The following is a 7,419-nucleotide window of genomic DNA, read 5'->3' on the forward strand; positions in this document are numbered from 1 at the left end:
TTTTGAGACAGAGTCTCACTCCATCACCCATGCTGGAGGGTAGTGGTGCAATCTTGACTCACTGCAACCTCCACCTCCCAGGCTCAAATGATTTTCATGCCTCAGCCTCCCAAGTAGCTGGGATTATAGGTGCCCACCATCACACCTGGCTAATTTTTGTATTTTCAGTAGAGATGGGGTTTCACCATGTTGGGCAGGCTAGTCTCAAACCCCTGACCTCAGGTGATCCACCTGCCTTGGCCTCCCAAAGTGCTGGGATTACAGGCATGAGCCACCGCATCTGGCAATTTTTAAACTTTTTGTAGAGATGGGGTTTCGCTGTGTTGCCCAGGCTGGTCTCTAACTCCTGGTCTCAAGTGATCCACCTCTTTCAGCCTCCCAAAGTGGTGGGATTACAGGTGTGAGCCTGGCCCTTTCTCCTTTTTTCTTTGAAGGAAGACAAGATGTACATATCTGCCTTCCAACCCTCACTCATATTCCCTGCCTTCTTGTATCACAGGGATGTGAGACACCTGTAGGCAGGATTGAGAAGCAGAGTGTTTGCAGCCTGGTGAAGGGAAGAGGGACAGGGATGAGGGGAAACGCAGAGTCACAGCCCATGTGTGGAGAATGGGAAGGATTTTTCAGGGCAGGGGTTCTTTTTTCTCTCTTCTTTTTTTCTTTAATTTTTAAAATTGTCTTTCCTTCCCCACTTTTTTGTTGTTTATTTAGGTCTCCCTCTGTCACCCACACTGGAGTGCAGTAGTGCAATCATAGCTCACTACAGCCTCGAACTCCTAGGCTCAAGCCATCTTCCTGCTTCAGCCCAGGATAGGGTTCCTTAACCTGTGGTCCACAGACTAGGAAATACATGAACTTGGAATAGAAAAAATAATCTGCCTTTATTTTTGTGAAAGTTCACAGGAAATTGGTATTTCTTTCATTTATGAATGGAGACAACAAACTATAGCAATAATAGCAGTACCTGTGATATTGTCATGAATAGAAATTACAGATATTTTCATATACTACAGTTTGATCACTTCTCAGCCGATTGGCTAAGATCAGGTGTACATCATAGTTGTTGCAGCCGTCATAAAATAATATGTATGCTCATTTGTGACCTCAAAATTATGGTGGTCATTAGGCCTGCTATTAGATTATTTAATACATTAATAAAAATATTACACTTTTAAAAATATTTTGAAAATCGTATTTTAGTATAGTTGGTTTTCTTTGAATTTCTGTGTATGTTTGTTATATATCTAAAAATACTCTAAGAAAGGGTCTGTATGTGTCACCAGACTGCCAAAAGCGTCAGTGTGGTGAAAAAGGAACCTGATTTTTGGGCCTTTCTTGGCTTTCATTCTTATTGTCACATGGTTAGCAGAGCCTAAAGAGGTAAGACACCTGTGAAGCTCTCATAGTTTGTTTGTTTTTGTTTTTTTCTTTTTTGAAACTGGGTCTTGCTCTCTTAACCAGGCTGGAGTGCAGTGGTGCAATCTGAGCTCACTGCAGCCTCCGCCTCCCGGGTTCAGGCAATTCTCCCACCTCAGCCTTCCCAGTAGCTGGGATTACAGAAGCGTGCCACCATGCTGGATAATTTTTTTGTTGTTGCATTTTTATTAGAGATGGAGTTTCACCATGTTGCCCAGTCTGGTCTCGAAATCCTGACCTCAGGTGATCTACCCACCTTGCCTTCCCAAAATGTTGGGATTACAGGTGTGAGCCACCATGCCTGGCCTCTCTCATAGTTTTATTATTCTATTTTCCACAGACCCTTCCTCTCTTAATTTTCATGACTCTTCAATATTCTTTGTCTCTTACTTCACTGACCTTCTTTTTCATCCTCCTGCCTTTTTTTTTTTTTGTTTGTTTGTTTTTTGGGACGGAGTTTCGCTCTTGTTACCCAGGCTGGAGTGCAATGGCACGATCTCAGCTCACCGAAACCTCCGCCTCCTGGGTTCAGGCAATTCTCCTGCCTCAGCCTCCTGAGTAGCTGGGATTACAGGCAAGCGCCACCATGCCCAGCTAATTTTTTGTATTTTTAGTAGAGACGGGGTTTCACCGTGTTGACCAGGATGGTCTCGATCTCTTGACCTCGTGATCCACCCGCCTTGGCCTCCCAAAGTGCTGGGATTACAGGCTTGAGCCACCGCGCCCGGCCCTCCTGCCTTTTATTATGGGTATCTTATTACACTTCTTTGGGAGTTTATCCTTTAGCATGTCCAGATCATAGACCACTATCTTTAGGCAGGGAACTCTACATCTTCTTTAGTCCCGATTGTCTACCCTCTCTCAAGTCCCATAACTTCAGTTGCCTCTGGGACACCTTCACTGGCTTTTACAAAACCCTGTTACCTGGAACTGAACATATTAAAAACTAAGGCTCCTCCCCAAATCTAAAGGTCGCGCCAATTTTCCTGGCCAATTGTCTCGTCTGTCCCCTGGTTTTGCGACCTTATTTTAACATTTAAATCAATTAATTTTTAAAAATTGGAGTCCTGATGAATGGTACAGAAATCAATGGATACAAAGGATATGCCGCGAGATGTTAAGTTTTCCTTCCACTGGTTCCCCAGGCACTCAGTTCCCCTCCCAGGAGGTAACCACTGTTGCCAGCTCTTAAGAGTGATTTTTGATTCCTCCTACCAGCTCTATCTCAAGTCCTTCCCTGTCTGTGAGATGTGTGCTCTTTCCTTTCCAGGCCCTAGTGAACTGATAACTGGTTGAGTTTATATATCGAGTATATATATGTGTATATTTTATATACATATATAACGTCTCTCCCTATGGCCTTCCGGCCTGGAGTTTTCATCACGTCGCTTCCTGGATGAAGGAACCTAGAGGGGTGAGGGGCAGGGGTTGGGGGTGATGGAGAAGAGGACCTAAAGGGGACTTAGGTAGGAGGTTCAGAGTGGCCGACTGGCGTGACGCTCTGCCGGGATAACTGTTCCTCCCACCTCAGGCCCCCTTCCAGTCTTCTCATCCAAAAGCCTCTCGTTTCCAAGGGCCGAGGCAGAGACAGAGACAGCGAGATACACAGAGACAGAGACGCCAAGGCACCAGCATCCCTCTCCCCCTTCTGTCCCGCCCAATCGCTCTGACGGACACTAACCCTCAGCCAATGGCGCCCACAATATGCCCTGGAAGGGCCAATGAGCGCCAGAGGAGGGCGGAAGATTTCCCCGCCCCCACTTCTAGGCTTGGTTGAGCCGTGCAGGTAGGTCCGGGGCTGGGGGAGCTGCGGTTGGCACTGGTGCCCCTGGGTGTGGGGGCACGAGTGGGTAGGGGTGATGGTGAGGCAGAGGAGTCGGCCCCGACCCGGGGAGTCCGAGGGAGCGGCCCGGCTGGGAGGCCAGGGGCCGAGGGGCCCGGGGAGCGGGCGCCGCCAAGGGCCCTGGAAGCGGCGGGGCTGGGGGAGCCGGGACGCGTGTGTGGGGCACGGGGACCCCCGCCCGGCGCCCACTCGTAGGCCTGGGCCGCGGGCTGCGGGCAGAGTGGCCCGGGGCCTGGCTGACCGGGGGGCGGGCCGGGGCCGCGGCCGCGGGCGCGGAGCACAGCTAGGGGCACCAGGCCGAGCCGAGGTGGGACGGACCGACGCTGAGAGGAAGGGAAGCGCATCCCGCGGGCCGCCCCTCCTGAAGCGAGCCGGGCAACGGCCGCGGGCGCTCTTGCCCTGAGCCCACCTCACGCTCCCCCCTCCCTAACAATGGGAATGGGGCAGAAGGAGGCGCCCCACTGCGGGGAGGTGAGAGGTAGGTTTGGGACTGGGGTCCGCCGTGGGGGGAGGTGCGATCTCGGGCTCTCGCCTCTCCGCTCCAGCCGGCTGTGGAGGTGGGGGCCCCGGTGGGGCTCTGAAGCCCGGCTGAGACTTGGGTCAAGAGTCAAACTGCCGCCCCCTCCCCCCCTCCTCCCCTAAAACCCGGTGAGCGGTAAGGAAAGTGATGCCAAGTCTTCGAAGCCGAAGTGACAAACGCATAGCAAGAACACATCCACTCCAGAGGTGTTTATTTTTTTTTTAAATTATTTTTTATTTTTATTTTTAAATAAGGGTACTTTTCGCCATTTATTTTTAACGAAGTGGGTGCTGTTATTTTTGTCCCTACGAGGGCAAGCCTCCATTTTAAGCGAAGCTGTAGTAACTGGTTAAGCTGGAATTGTATTCAGGCCTAGGACTTGAACAGGGATCCTATCAGAGGTCATTTAGTCCATCCTCCTGCCTCCAGGCAAATTTACCTTCCTCCCACCCTCAAAATTAAGTTGTTGGTTTTGTTTTTAATGACCTCTAGGGAAAAAGGGTCTTATTATTTGTTTCTAGTACTTCAGTCAAGAATAGCTTTTACTTTTCATGTGGAATTGACTCTGAAACTTAGGCATAATCTTGGGACAGTCAGGACGATCAGAGAGGTTTTGGTTTACTAAATACAATTAAATGTTGCAAGGCATTTTTTTAAATGTTAGTTCGCAAATCACCTTTCAATAGTGTTTATGAAGTACCCCGGGAAATTACTTTATTCTCTCTGGGATTTGGGATAATTGTTTGATAAGCGATTTTACATTATCTAAAATATGTGTTACATATTTATTTCTCTTTATGTAAAGTATGTTTCTACACATATATATGGAGACACACACATTTGCCCTTTTCTAGAGGGGACTGTATTTTGTATACTTTTTTAGTGTGGTAAGGCAAATAGTACTTCAAAATCCCTGCCCAGGTAGCTTAAACTATTTGCATTTTCTTGATTATTTTTTAGTCTAAATGAAAGTCCTCTCTTTCAGATACCTTCTCAAAACAAAAGATTTTCGTACCTGCTCATACTTGGTGACTGAGGGAATTACTAAGACTTCTTGCTCATTTCTGAGTGTTGTCTTAACTATATCCTGACACTATGAATCCTATTTGGATGCCTCATAAGGTAAGATGTGTTATTTTTTTCATTACCAGCCTCATTTTATTCAGAATTGGGAATATAATTTTTGAATTTGCTGTTCTTCAGCGCCTTTACATGACATTTCTCTTGCCTCTTGTGTTTGCTTCCCAGGATTGATTGGCTATACCTTGATTGTCATTTCTTGATTTTCTTTGTATTGCCACTGTTCTTTGGTTATTGGTGTGCACATTTTAATGACGTTCTCAAATTAACTTCCATTATAACGAAAGGCAGTGATCTTTTTAACTTTAAATTATGGCAACCTACATAGTTGTAAAATTCTGTTCTAATCTTAGGATGGGCTGGCAATTCAGACATCTAGGTACACTTTTCAAACAGGTACTTTAGAGTCACAGGTACTAGGGTGTGTCCCACTCTTGCAAATCAGTAGCTGATTCATGTGTTACAAAAGTTATGTCATTAACCATTTGTTTACTCTGAAACTTCATGTGGTATATTAGAGCATTCTAAGACCTGCTGGTTTACATGTATGACTCTTTCAGAGTCCTCCTGCTGCACCCTAGCCCTTTGTGTGACATTTCACACTTTTTCTCAACAGGTAGCACTTACGCCAAGTTTTATCTCACAGGGTAAACCTCATTTGGACATTGTGGACAGATGACCTTTAAATGAAAAAGCTCCCATTGATGTGGTGGTTCTCCAGTCTTTTTGGCCCCTCTAATCTCTTATACATAGATGGCCAAATAACTCTCGATTAGGACAAGCAAAGGGCAAAGCTTAAGACTTAAGTAGATGGCTTCTTTGATTTTCTTGTGAGTAAAAATACATTTAAAAGATGAAATTAAATAAAAACAAACAAAAAAGACGTAGGGAGGGAGGAAGGATAGAGAAGGATGAGGAGTCTTGGAAACCCTCCACCAGATTTGCCTTTCTTCAGAGTTAGGTACTAGCTTCGTTAAGATTGTTGTGTGCTAATCTGCTCTGTGGACTTCTAGATTAATGCAGAAGAGAAATAAGACAATAATGTCGTCTGTGTAACCTAAATATCTGGACTTGTGGGAAATCTTAGGTAATGTAGACTGAGTTCTCATCTTCATTTATGTTTCAGCTGCCGTTGCTGGATAATGAGTGCTTATATTAATATACAGGAAGCCAAAGTGACACAGTTTTTCCAGCATTCTCCCTGTGGAGTTGTAGGGGTTGCATGGGAAATGCAACCAGAAGTCCTGAACCCATTAAGATTTGGAGGACCTGTGTAAGAGTGTTTCTACTTAGCAAGTGTTTAGCACCAGGACCTGGTGGACTCTGTCCTCTTTAGGAAGCAGGCAAGGGGATTGAGATCAATATACTGGATTTCATTTTATAGTTTCCTAATGAATGTATTTGGTTCACAAAGCCCTGCTTTTTAAGGTATTTCCAATGTTAAAGGTTTTACCTCTAAATCTCTCTGAACCTGGGTTATAATACAGTAACCTCAGAAGTTCTACTAGAGGTCTCTGGCATGGCAGGAATACAGAAAGAAGGTCAGCTTCATACTATGTGAGTTACCACCTGTTACTACTTGAGAATGTAGTTAGGTGGCTGCCTTAATTTTATGTTCCTTACCAATCCTTTGATTATTGGGAAACATCTAAGTGTAAACCATTATCTTTTTGGTGATATTTTCTTCCTATTTTTATTACTTAAAAACCTTAAAAATTATAGTGTTCGTCTGGTAGAAAAAAAAGTACTTTTTGTGGGGAGGATAGCACTGAGTTTGTGGGCTGGAAAATAAAAGTGGAGAGAGGGTACTTTATTCTGTTTTTCATTGGTGAATATTCTTAAAACATTTCTGAGATGTAGTTTCAGATTGGAGCTACTTAAGTAAAAAGAAATGATAGGTTAATTAAAGTGCATCTTTTGGAGCCCAAATGTTAACTCTATATAGCTCTTATATTTTGTTTCCAATTATCTTACTGTAGAATGAGCTCTGTAGTTCTGTTAGGCATTGCTTAAATGTTAGACTGAGTATGCGCTTGTTTCCATGTATATAGAAAATAGTGTCATACTGACTCTTCACAAACCAAAGTATCAGAGGAAACAGAAGTAACAACGAAGAATAACTCCAGACCAAAACTACTCAATTTAAGGCACTCATCTTAATTAGAAGTTCTCATGGATATTATTATTTATCCCTTTTTCTCTGTATTAGGGGTCTGCACCTTTTTAAAGCCGGAATATTTTTAGCCATGACTAAGCAATGTCAATGATGTTGCTAAGTCTAGTTGTCAGGGTTGGGGTTAAGGAATGGTGAGATGGGAGAGGAGTATGGAAAGGATGGAGAACTGAGTGAGTTGGAGAAAAAAGCAAAATGAAGGTGAGGAGGAGAAAAAAGATACAGGGTCTTCAGTGTTTAGCATGGAGCCATCATCAGTTGTCTCAGGTAGTTCTTAGGAGCTGCTGGGTGCCTTGTGTTCTAGACTAAACTATGGTGAAATCAAGTAAAAACTGTTCTTGACCAGCAAAACGAGAGAATTAAAATGTAATTTAATATGATATGGAA

General features: G+C 44.4%; 1 protein-coding gene across 5 annotated transcripts in view; it reads left to right on the forward strand.

Annotated features, from left to right (window-relative positions):
- Positions 1-3,137: 3,137 nt before the first annotated feature.
- The window catches only part of KANSL1 (KAT8 regulatory NSL complex subunit 1), a 215,256-nt gene continuing 210,974 nt past the window's right edge, over positions 3,138-7,419 (forward strand). For 4 of the 5 annotated variants that reach the window (XM_017549282.2, XM_017549285.2, XM_037745984.1 and 1 more), the window contains exons 1-2: positions 3,138-3,202; positions 4,765-4,901. The gene's annotated coding sequence lies outside the window, so the exon portion shown is untranslated. Of the gene's footprint in view, positions 3,203-3,628; positions 3,738-4,764; positions 4,902-7,419 lie in introns of those variants that run through there. The other variant, XM_017549283.2, reaches the window with a different exon arrangement.

The sequence above is a fragment of the Cebus imitator genome, unplaced genomic scaffold (assembly GCF_001604975.1).
Source record: "Cebus imitator isolate Cc_AM_T3 unplaced genomic scaffold, Cebus_imitator-1.0 Scaffold217, whole genome shotgun sequence".
Classification (NCBI taxonomy): Eukaryota; Metazoa; Chordata; class Mammalia; order Primates; family Cebidae; genus Cebus; species Cebus imitator.